At 42.9% G+C, this 12,226-nt stretch overlaps 1 protein-coding gene across 5 annotated transcripts in view; it reads left to right on the forward strand.

The window, feature by feature from the left end:
- The first annotated feature begins 476 nt into the window (after positions 1-476).
- The window catches only part of CSNK1G3 (casein kinase 1 gamma 3), a 130,111-nt gene continuing 118,361 nt past the window's right edge, over positions 477-12,226 (forward strand). For 3 of the 5 annotated variants that reach the window (XR_004646057.1, XR_004646058.1, XM_034773103.1), the window contains exon 1: positions 477-748. The gene's annotated coding sequence lies outside the window, so the exon portion shown is untranslated. The remainder of the gene's footprint in view (positions 749-12,226) is intronic. The other 2 variants (XM_034773102.1, XM_034773104.1) reach the window with 1 other exon arrangement.

The raw sequence follows: 12,226 nt of genomic DNA on the forward strand, positions 1-12,226 counted from the left end.
CCCACAGCAAAGACTCTCTTTCGCCAGAGGTGCCTCCCAGCAAGGCGTGGGCAGCCGCTCCAGGGAACAGGACGCGGAGCGCCGCTTGCTGTACAGACCCCGCGTTTTATTGAAGCAGAGTCTGCGATCGCGCGTGTCACCCAACGCTTCTTATTGGCTTGTTCCCAGTTCCACCGGTCTCTCCGCTGATTGGCTGAGAGGCCTGTCGCTCTCTAGTGGAAAAGGGAGTCTTGGGAAAGGAGTGGCTCCCGAGACCGTAGTTTCCCTCCTTTCTCCAATCACATTTCCTCTTTCCTCGTGTCATTCAGGCCCCGCCCACCTGCGAGTGTGTCCTCATGTGCCCCCGCCCTATTCCTTCCCTTCGCCCCGCCCCCTGCTCTCCTGCGGTGGAGTCCGCGCCCCGCCCCTCCCCCCGTCTCGCTTAGCCCCGCCTCCTGTGGCTGGCGGGGGGCGGGGCGGGAAGGGGCGTGCGCTGTGTGTCGCCGCCGCCGCTACCGCCGGGGCGGTTTCCGCCGCCGTTTCCCTCTGACTCGGAACCCCTCTCGGGCTGCGCCCTCCTCCTCCTCTGACCCCATTTTTTCCGCTCGCACCGCAGGCGGGGAGGGCGGCCGGGCAGGATCCGAAGGGGTCAGCGCGCTGGGAGCTCTCGCCGCCGTCCGGCCAGCCCCAGCGAGCCGTCGGTGCCTACAGAGCCGGCTCCTCTCCGCCCCCTGCAGCGGCGGCTTCTCCTGCCCCAAGTGCCCGGGAGGTAACTGCCCTCTGCTCCGGGGTGTGAGTCGCATCCCGGGCGCCGGAGCCAGCGCCGCTCCCCCTTCCCCGGCTCAGAGCCAGGCGGCTGCGGGGGTGGACGGGAGCGGGGCGTGTGGGCTAAGCAACGGGCGGAGGGCTGCGATCGGGGGACTCGCCCGGTGTCTGTGACGTGAGGCGCTTGCTTGGAAACAGGCTCGGCGTGGGCAGCGCCTCGGTGGGGCGGGTGGAGGCTGCGGACGCGGAGGTAGCTGGGGCCGGGTGGAGAGCGTGTATTGTGTGACTGGGAGGCGTGCGTATGCGGGCCGGGGCGCTGGGAGGTTGCCTGTGTTCTTGGGTGGGAGGGAGTAGGGCATGGTCGTCTGGTTGTGACTCAACAAGCACCCCCAGCGTGTTGCTGCGCTGTATTTGTGTGTGTGCGCTCGTCGGGGGGACGTGCTTGTTTGCTCCTTTTACACGAGGGTGGAAATGACACCGAGACACATCTCCCCTTGTGGAAGAGGCGTGTGTGGGGGGAATCTCGGCTTGACTCCCCGAGCCAGGAGGGAATCGGGAGTCTAATCTCATCCATGAAGGGACACGGCTCAACAGACCAGAATCTAGATTTAAAGCTCTGGGGAGAGTATATTGCTATTGTTACTGGCACTGCCGTGTGTTGTGAGTAACCCTTCCCAGCTTGGTGTAATAAGGTGATCGGGTGGTCAGACCTCACTACTTCTTTTGCTTTGTTTTACTGTTTGCTGCAAAAATCATTCTAAATCATCTAACTAGCGAAGCATTACTGATTTAGTTTTCCTTTCATGACTTTAATCATTCATTGCATACTACTGATGATTAATAATATTCAAGAAATGATCTGTTTTTGTGGGAATAGGTCAATATTTTCTGTATGTAGAACTGTGTCAAGTACATTATATTAGGTTGTCGAGTGTACAGTAAAGTGAGTCCAAGTGAGCTAGTGTTGATGTTTTAAAAAGTCCCCATTAACTATAGTAAACAGGGTTCTGTCAACTTGATTTTTTTTAACTCACTGATTTTAAAAAAATCGAATTTCTAAGTGACCATCTTTTAAATGACCCTAAATGGGTCATTTAAGAATAAGAAAGCAGAGTACATCAGATCTTGTGTACCACTTTAATGCTTTGAGTTCTATGTTCAAAAATATTTGTCTTGGGAGTCAATATTTTTAGGGCTGGACCAAGATGAAAACACTCATGGGTAGTCAAGTTTCTGCTTGACCTGCCTGATCCTGAAGAATTGCAGGTCGTGTTTTTGATGACAACTTAACACTTTTCCCACAAAATAAACTTACCTTTGGAAAAGGCCCTCTTGCTGGTCCAATTATCTACTTGCTACAATACTAATTTGACTCATTGTGATCATGTTTCACTATTTATTAGATTGTCCCATAATGACTTTTTGCAGGAGTAATATGGTTAGTGTTTTTTTCTAATCTTGCCAGTATAGGATACCAAAATATAAACAATTCTTAAGTGCTATTGGGGAAGCTTGCATTTGTAAACATAGAATTGTTGCCATACCCATCTTTATTTTTTAAAAATAGCTGCATTAAGTAATCCCAGGGGATATTTGTAACCAACTTGTAATATCTAGGTGTCTGGGGTCAAATTGTTTTATTTGTATTTCTTTTTTAAAAAAAAGAAGCCCAAAATTTGTTTTGCAGCATCATATCCTGATTTAAAAAAATTCTTAAGTCTTGAGCCATACAGCATTAGTGTTTGTTTATTAGGACCCAGGTGTATTAAGGGTAGATCATCCAGGTTGAAGAGTGAAGTGGAAGTAATAGCTGCCTACTAAATTTTCCAGAGGTATCAAATTACAGAAATAATCATGCTAAAAAACCGTATACTGATCAGTTGCAAAATGGTATTTAATAATTTTAAATGTCTGCCTCTAGCGGGGTAGCTGTAGTGTTTAATGGGGAAAAAAAGTTGTAGCACAGTGTAGTTCATTCCCACTTAAAGGACCTTTTTACGCTTCTCAAAAAAAAAAAAATATAAGTTATTTCTTATCACTTAGCTTTGATTTTTTTTTAAACTGTTATTTTGAAATGGGATACAATGCTAGTATTGCAGTTATAAGAGCGACAACAAACCATGTGAAGATCAAAATTGACATGATGGAACTCAAAGTTAGCAATGAATCTGGCGGTCTTGCATGTTAATAGTTACCGTATATACTCGTTCATTAGCCCGTTCGTTTATAAGCCGACCCCCCCCCCCCAAATGGATAGGTAAAAATAGCAAAAACTGTATGACCCTTTCATAAGCCAACCCTATATTTCTCGGGTTGGAAAACTTTGGCTCCCGGCCCGTCAGAGTAAGCTGCTGGTGAGTTGGGACGTTTTGTTTACTTGGAGCATCTGCAAGCATGGAGCCCCCCCAGCTCCCTGTGGCTGCGGTTTGCCGTTCCCAGCCAATGGGAGCTTCAGGAAGTGGCGCCATTTCCTGCAGCTCCCATTGGCTGGGAATGGCGAACCGCGGCCACAGGGAGCTGAGGGGCTCCATGCCTGCAGACGTTCCAGGTAAACAAAATGACAATGTATTAGATCAGGGATCAGCAACCTTTGGCACACGGCCCGCCGGGGCAAGCACCCTGGAGGGCCGGGCCAGTTTGTTTACCTGCCGCGTCCGCAGTTTCGGCCAATCGCAGCTCCCACTGGCTGCGGTTCGCTGCTCCAGGCCAATGAGGGCAGCGGCCAGCACATCCCTTGGCCCACGCCGCTTCCCGCCACGCCACGGGCCAAAGGTTGCCGATCCCTGTATTAGATATTCAATTCAATGATTCCATAGAGTTTAAAATCATCAGATTTTGGTGTAGGCCCATTTATAAGCCAACCCCCGCTCTTTGATGCGTCATATTTTTACCAAAAATATTCGGCTTATGAACCAGTATATACGGTACATTGCCAGGAAACCACAAATATACACCACAAGAGCAAGCAAAAGTGAGAGGTGCACTGATGACAATCTATAATTCATTCAGTCTAAGGTTTATATTTGTGTATCTTTCACGTTCTGGTATTGATTTACTTGTGATTTTAGAGATCTATGCAGTTGGCTTTCCCCAGATTATTAAATGTGGAAAAATTGAGGCAAATTTCAGCTAATTGCCACATGTTTATTTTTGTAGCATGTGTGTAAGTGGATTGGTAGCTTAAGTAAACATATATTCATATTTTCTCCTTCAGTTAAAATGAATGGCTCTATTAAATCTTAGTTCTGTGGAAATAGGATAGTAAGAAAGCAGTCTGGAAAGATGGGCTTGTGGTTTAAAGTACAGAGCTAGTAGACAGAATATATGGGTTCTACATTGGTTTGAGCCAGCTTTAGTGCCTCTGTTTCCTCATCTGGAAAATGGAAATACCAATCTCTGTTGCAGTATTGTTGTCAATCTTAGTTCCTGTTTGTTACAGAAGCTCAAAATGCTTTACACCTTCAGTTCAGCGTTCTCCAGTCAATTGACAAATGCTTTAATAGTGAATAGTAAAATACTGTGAGCTGAGTACTCAAAAACACAGATGAGCCAGATTTTTTTGGCTCATCTGTTTTGTATCTTTATAATGGTAGATGTAATAGTGTATTGGTATCCAAAAAGTAAATGGATAACAATTTTGCACAAAAAAACCTTTAAGAGGTATTGAAGAATTTTGATAAGCATAAAATCTATTAATTTATCTAATTAATTCTTTTACCACGTCAGATGAACAGCATTTTATCTCTTTATGTATTGACATTTTTTAAAACAAGTCTTCAGTATAATTACACATTTTTTTTGCCAACGTATTCCTTTACCAGGTATTTTTAAAAAGGATGCCACTATATGTATGTGCTTAGAGTATACATATTATATATCTTGAGAATGTTAAAATTTTTAATACAAGAAATTGAGAAGTAGCAGCATAGTTACCTGTGGGTAATGGAAGTAATCTTCAATACAAAGTACAGTAGAACCTCCGAGTTACGAATGCCAGTTCTGAACTGACCTGTCAACCACACACCTCATTTGGAACTGGAAATATGCAATCAAGCAGCAGCAGAGACTCCTACCTCCCCTCCTCCCCCCCAAAAAAAGCAAATACAATACTGTGTTAAATGTAAACTACTAAAAAAGGGAAATTAAAAAAAAAATTGACAAAGCAAGGAAACTTTCTGTGATTGTTTCATTTAAATTAAGTAGGTTAAAAGCAGATTTTTTTTTCTACATAGAAAGTTTCAAAGCTGTATTAAGTCAATGTTCAGTTGTAAACTTTTGAAAGAACAACTATAACGTTTTGTTCGGAGTTATGCACAACCTTCATTTCTGTGGTGTTCATAACTCGATAGTTTCCAGATCTAGCTGGTATTTGATGTATATAAATATCTATTTTCAATATTGTATCTTAAAAAAACCACACATGCATTTAGCCACTGATGCTCCTAGTGTTCTTTTGCTGCCCTATGTTTAGGAGGTAGCCTTCATTGTAAAGGAATAGAAACAAAAGGAAGCCTTATAAAAGCAAATGAATAATGGGTCAGAGAATTGTCTTTACATGAATCTGTACATCAGTTGATAGTAGCACAGTGAGCTTTGTGGCATAGGTTGCAGGAAGGATATTTAAACATTGTAACTGTGTTGTAAAATTCACATACTGAGTATGTTGTAGTTAGATTCATGTGACAAAGCTGCTTTTTTTATGTGCCAGTGACTGCCTCTCCTACTGTTTGCCTATTAACCTTTGTCCACCAGTTCTACTTCCAACATTCTTTCAGTTTTATACAGCTGCTGTATTTCACAGATTTGCACTTGTTGAGCCTCAAATCAATGTAAATTGGGAGTGATAGAGGGGGCTCCACATTTGGGGAAAAAGGAGGAAATTTAATCAGAAGCTGGAGGTGATTGATGGCAATTCATATCTCTCAGAGCCACTGCTTCAGGCTGTCTGCAGGCTCAGGAAGACAACCATGAAACAGTTTTCATGTGCTTCATATTTTGAAGACTTCAAGGGTTAGAATAATTTTTTAAAGGAAAGCTTAGCATCTGCTGCACAGCTTCAGGAACAGGCAGATTCTGTAGCAAATTTTGTAGCTTTGCAGTCCTGGGTATAAGGCACTTGTTTCCTGGTCTTTTAGGTTAATAAATATCACTTCATAAAATCAAAATATTATGTATGAAAAAGTTCTTAAGTAACTTAGTGTTTTTTAAGTTTTTCCTTTGAGGTCTGTGCAGTGAACTTGTGGTAATGAAGGTAGCTTGATTTTACGTGAGGAAGGATATGAATTATTTTTTTATACCAATAGCTTTTTAAATAATTGTATAAAACCCTTAAAAATGACAGATAGAACATATGATGGGATACTCATTTGGTGACCTGAATAACTGAATCATGGTGCTGTCGCACATTAAGGGTACGTCTACACTACGTGCCGGATCAGCAGGTAGTGATCGATCCCCGATCGCTCTGCCGTCGACTCCGGAACTCCACCATGGCAAGAAGTGAAAGTGGAGTCGATGGGGGAGCGGCGGCCGTCGATCCCACACCACAAGGATGCAAAGTAAGTGAATCTAAGTCTAAGATACGTCGACTTCAGCTATGCTATTCTCGTAGCTGAAGTTGCGTATCTTGGATCGACCCGTCTTTCCCCCCTCTTCCCCCCAGTGTAGACCAGGCCGAAGATGGTGACAAGCTGAAATGAAACTTTTTTCATCCCATGCCGTAATTGATTTTCATGTATATTGAGGATATCCATATCCGATCTCACCCCAAATCTGAAAAATTGCTGAACCTGCATGATAGTGTATTTTGTGCCTTTGACTGCCTCACCTATGCAGTGACCACTAAACATTCTTATTTGTCACTAATATTCTAAATAGCTTTCGAACAGGTGTAAGTTTTTTGGTTTTAATGATCTGCTGCATAAATGCCTTTTCCTTTCCCTTCAAATGGAAGATTTCCTCATTCAACTACACTGGTTTAAGTTCTGGAAATATTCTATCCTTGGGCCTTTGGCAATTCTGAGGTCCGATAGCTGACGATATGGCTAGAAACTCGTGTATCACAGTGGAGAGTAAGAATCCCAGACAATAATTATATTTAGTATTTGTTTCCAGACTTGATAGGTTAAGATCTGTCTATCTATGGCTTTTGATAATAAATAATACAACTTGGATTTACAGGTATGGTATAATAATAAATAATACTAATAAACATAAAAGAATTCATAAACAGATGAGGTAAAAACTATGTAGGGTAAACATTGTCTGTCTTCCTAAGCTTTTTTGTAAGTTTTAACTTGACAAATATCTTAGCTATCATTTTTTAAATGTAACTTGTGATACCCTTTTGGAATTTAAAAAACTTTCAGTCTCTACTTCTGAGCTGTTAGGTTGCATTTGAGTTTTTTGTTCGTGTAAAAAGAGGGATGTAATATGTGACAAGGTTTCTGTAATCTCAAATATAGAGGAAATGTACAAAGTTGTAACTGGTTTTTGAATCTCAAAGTTTGAACTTAAGGAAAAACTGGACACAAGTTTAAAATCAGTGGACATTCTGTGTGAAATCCTGATCCTATTGAAGTCAGTGGCAAAATTCCCTTTGTTTTCGGTGGGATCAGGATTTTGTCCTTTCAGTTTACTTTGGCAGTGTTAGTAAAAAAAATAAAAAATAAAAAAGGTTTTGTTCATATTTAGTATTGTAGTTTAGTTTAATATAAGTTCTTAACACTTTAGGGAGAGAACACGAGAAAACTGTTTTAGGCACTGATTCAGCAAAGAACTTGTGTGCTTGTCTTAGGGCCTGATCGAAAAGCTACTGAAATCAGTGGAAAGATTTCAATTGATTTCAACAGTAGATGATCAGTAATGCCGGGTTCTTTTGAAATGGAATGTTCAGAAGGTTCTCATATATCGAGTGACTAATTGGCTAAAATAAAGCAGGATTCTGGTTTGCTTACTTGGTGCCAGTGATTCCTTTTACTGTTTAACTAAAGTTAATTAGGTTTATTTTCCATAATCTTTTAATATAAAAAAGTTTAAATGTAGGAGCTACTGCAAAGTGTGACATTCTGATGCAAATAGGTTATAATAGAGAAATGTTTTAAGAGAGTATTGCAAGGTCTGGGGTCAGAGCTGCAAGAGTGGAAGTCTGTGATAGCAATTGGGATGTTCAGCAAAGGAGCTGGTGCTGTTGGTAGCATGTACATAATTAAAATAGGTAAGCTATGATTGAAGACGCATCTTGGAGATTCTTATAACGTCAAGATCCATTTGATTTTCATGCTTCTTGTTTGACATAATCAGAAACTGATAATTACAGTTCACTTGAAATTCACTGTCAGCTTTTTTTCCTGTAATGTTGTGTATCAGTCACATTTTTTGTGCTGGTCCTTTCCTTGTAGGCACAGCAGCAATGCCTATAGCTAAGATTGCCTAACAGTTTCCATTGTCAGTGCCTGTTTTCAGTTGCTTTGTCTGTTTGGACTTAAACTTTCCATGCCAGGTCTCTGGCTGATTTTTGAAATTTCAGCAAAATCAAATTGAGCTATCTCTGAGAGTGAGGTTAGGGAAGAGTACATGGTTTTGCCAATATTTTTAAAAAAAAATCTCTCATCTGTTTTATTGAGAAGTTTTAGCACCTCCCTGCTTTGAAGCAGGGACTGGAAACTTGACATGGAAAGGCCCGGGTTTAGGAGGTGCCTTTTACTATTCCATGAAAATCGACCCACAGTTGGATGAGTTTTAAGAATATTGCTACTTGTACATTAGTAGAGGCCTGTTAGAGTTTGGCAGCTAAATTCTCTAAAGATCCAATATACATTGGGCATGCCCCAGTCCAGGGTACTAGAGCTGAGCAATATGTTTTCTGCAGCTGCTTCCAGGGTTTTGGAGACCTTTGGGGCACTGAGCACTGGAATTGAGAGGAGGGAGACTCTGTCCTTTGAAAACAACATGTCTCCTTCCCGGGGTGTGTGGGTGTATGAACAGTGTTGCCCCCGAGGGCGAGGGTGTGTATGTGAAAACAGCACCCATGGCCTACAGGAAAGCAGCACAGACCCTGGTGCAGCTCCTGCTCTGGCTGCCTTGGGCTGGCAGCAGGGGCTCACAGCTTTGCCTGCGAATTTCAACATCTTCACTTTCTCGCTGTAAGTGGGTACTCTGTGCGTGGGGGTGGAGGGGTATGCAATACAGGCACAGGACAGTATTTGCATTTTTTTTGTCTCCGCTGCTGCCTGATTGGTTATTTCCAGTTTCACATGGTGTCTGGTTCACTGGTCAGTCTGTAACTCTGGTGCTCATATCTTTGAGGTTCTACTGTAGAACCCAGAGTTTGAGTCCCAGTATTCCTCTGCTGACAGCTAGTAGCAGTAAAACATACTGGTTAGGTGTCTCATCTCCGATATGCTGGGTGGGCAAACTTTTTGGCCCGAAGGCTACATCAGGGTTGCACAACTGTATGGAGGGCCAGGTAGGAAAGGCTGTGCCTCCCCAAACAGCCTGACCTCTGCTCCCTATCCGCCCCCTCCCACTTCCCACCCCCTGATTGCCCTGCCCCCCCTCAGAACCTGCAACCCATCCAACCCCCCCCTCTCCTTGTCCCCTGACCGCCCCCTCCTGGGACCCCCGCCCCCTATCCAAACCCCCTGCTCCCTGTCCCCTGACTGCCCCAACCCCTATCCACACCCCCGCCCCCTGACAGCCCTCCCGGGACTCCCACCCCCTATCCAACTGCCCTCTGCTCCTCGTCTCCTGACCACCCCCTCCCGGGACCCCCCACCCCTAACTGCCCCCCAGGATCCCACCCCCTTATCCAACACCCCCTGCTCCCTGTCCCCTGACTGCCCTCCTGACCCCTATCCACAGGCTCCCCCAAAAGGCCCCCCCGGGACTCCCACTCCCAACCCTCCCTGTTCCTCATCCCATGACCGCCCCCCTGAACCTGCGCCCCCTCCTCCCTGACTGCCTCCCAGGACCCCCCTGCTCCCTTACCCGACCCCCCTGCTCCCTGCCCCCTTACCAGCAGCAGGAGCTCGCAGCTGCGACACCCGACCAGAGCCAGCTGTGCTCCCCATGCTGCCCAGCGGGAGCGGTGAGCTAGAGTATTGGCCCATGCGGCGGTGTGGCTGCTAGGGAGGGGAGACCGCAGGGGAGGGGCTGGGGACAAGGCTCCCCGGCCGGGAGCTCAGGGGCCGGGCAGGACTGTCCGGCGGGCCATAGTTTGCCCACGTCTGTCATAGAGGAGATGTAACTTAGATAATTTTCACATCTTGGCTCATAGAGCCAAGAAGCGATCCCTTCAACTGTTCTGTTAGCTCAATTGATATAGGTCTGTCAAGGTACCATCACTGCTGATGATCCATGTGAGGAACCAGTATAAGTTCACTAATGGGATTTTTTTCAGATTACTTCCCAAAAATGTAGGAATTACTGAAAAACAAAATGCCAGACGCTATACATTCAAAGAACAGCAAGGTTGCAAAGTCAAGCACTCAAAAGTGTTGGCTCAAAAGCCAACATTTAAGGTTTCCCATGCAACTTTTAAGTTTTGGTCCTCTTGTTCATATGCATGATGGTAAGATCTTTGATTACATGATCACTTGCTATTTTTTCCCCACAGGATCCACGCATCTCATTCAGTACCTAGGATGGCTGGTGCTCACTGAATGGGTAGAAAATATTATTTTGTTATCACAGTTAAGTGTGTGGCCCCATATGGTATTTACCTCAGACCACCCAAACCCTACGCGAAACACAGAATTATTAATTTCTTTGTGGACTTCTCTGTGATGCTCATCATAGTATCAGAATTTCAAACAGTAATGATTTTCTCTTCCCAACATACTTGTGAAGAAAGTAGTGTAGAAGCTGGTAATATTCCCATTTTATACTTCCTAACCTGAGTGTTTGATTTTTGCACGTTTTTTTTTAAGCATAGTTTTTTAATGTGATGATCTAGACGCTTTAATTTGCTTTGCTGTGTAATGAATTAAACACTGGTAGTACAGTGACCATTGTAGAAAAATGGAGCATCCATTATGTAGTATTAGCTAAGTCAGCATTAACTTTCACTCAGCATTGAACATTATAACGTGTTTGGGAGAGAGGTGCCTTTTCTGACATTGGAGAAAATGATTGGCTTTGGTGTATTGGGATCCTAGTTTTTATGTTGATCCTGATATTTCAGATATAGGGCTGTGTAGAGTAAAAGGGAGGTGGTGGAGCTGGAGCTGGCCTTTAATGTTTTAACTTTGATCCGTGCTGCAACAGTTATATTGTCTCCTCTGAATTCTTTATCACTGATGATCAGAAAATACTTATATAAAAATGACAAAATTAGGCATGACAAATTGGGATACTAAAGTTTGGCTTAGATAGATCTCTAAATTTCTAAATTTTAACTTTAGACCTTTACATAAGAAAGTTGCAATGATTTAACTAAAAATGAGATTTTAAACTAATGCAAAAGTCTGTGTACACACCTATTTTGGCTTTAAACCCGCTCAGTTTAAATTGATTAGGAATTGGTTTAAGATAAACTAAAATAACAATGTCCACAAAGGGATTTGCACAAGTTTAACTAAATCAGTAAAATCACTCCTTTAGATTAAAGGGTTGCAACTTTTTTCTCTTGACAGATCTCACAGTGTTTAAATAAACTTTCTTTTATTATATAGTTTACTGACAATTTTTTTCTGCACAAAGGACTGCATAGGATAGATTAAATATGTCTATGTTATCTCTGAAAATTTGAACTAATTATATATTTAGAAAACGCTATGCTTGGGAATTAAATGTTGGAGGAGTTTAAACATAATTTTGGATTAAATTATGTAAATGTATGTGGTTTGGCAGATGAAATCGTCTGTGCCTTGGAAGTGTGTAATTTTTTTAAAAAAGGCTTAATCCTGCAGTACTTATTCAGGTGAATAATTTTCTCATGCAAGTGGATTTCAATGGGGCTGCACCTGTGAATAAAGTTGTTTTTTATCCATAAGTGTTTGTAGAATCTGGCCCAAAGTGTGCACTTGTAGGTCTTTTGTACAAACTACAGGAAATTATTCTTAGTTCAGGGACGTGACATAAGAATATAGAGTCTATGTTGCATGTAGATGTAGTAGGATGAGTTAAGGTGACTGGCCCTGATTTTAAAACTCCTTTGTGGTAGTTTGGTCTCATCACAAAAGTTGTTAGAAAGCCGTAACTGCTTACATAATTAAGCATCTCAGTTCTAAATTCTGTTTTCAATTAATTTTAATTTTGAAGCTTTCATCTATTGTGTTGAAATTTCCCAGAGTTGACCTGTGACTGCACGGAAATTCTCATAATAAGGTTGAGCAAAAATGTTTCATAGATCTTTCAGTTAGGACAGCAAGAGCCAAATACTAATAATATATGGAGATATACCTATCTCATAGAGCTGGAAGGGACCCCGAAAGGTCATTGAGTCCAGCCCCCTGCCTTCACTAGCAGGACCAATTTTGCC

This window comes from Trachemys scripta, chromosome 6 (assembly GCF_013100865.1).
Source record: "Trachemys scripta elegans isolate TJP31775 chromosome 6, CAS_Tse_1.0, whole genome shotgun sequence".
In the NCBI taxonomy this organism is placed as follows: Eukaryota; Metazoa; Chordata; order Testudines; family Emydidae; genus Trachemys; species Trachemys scripta.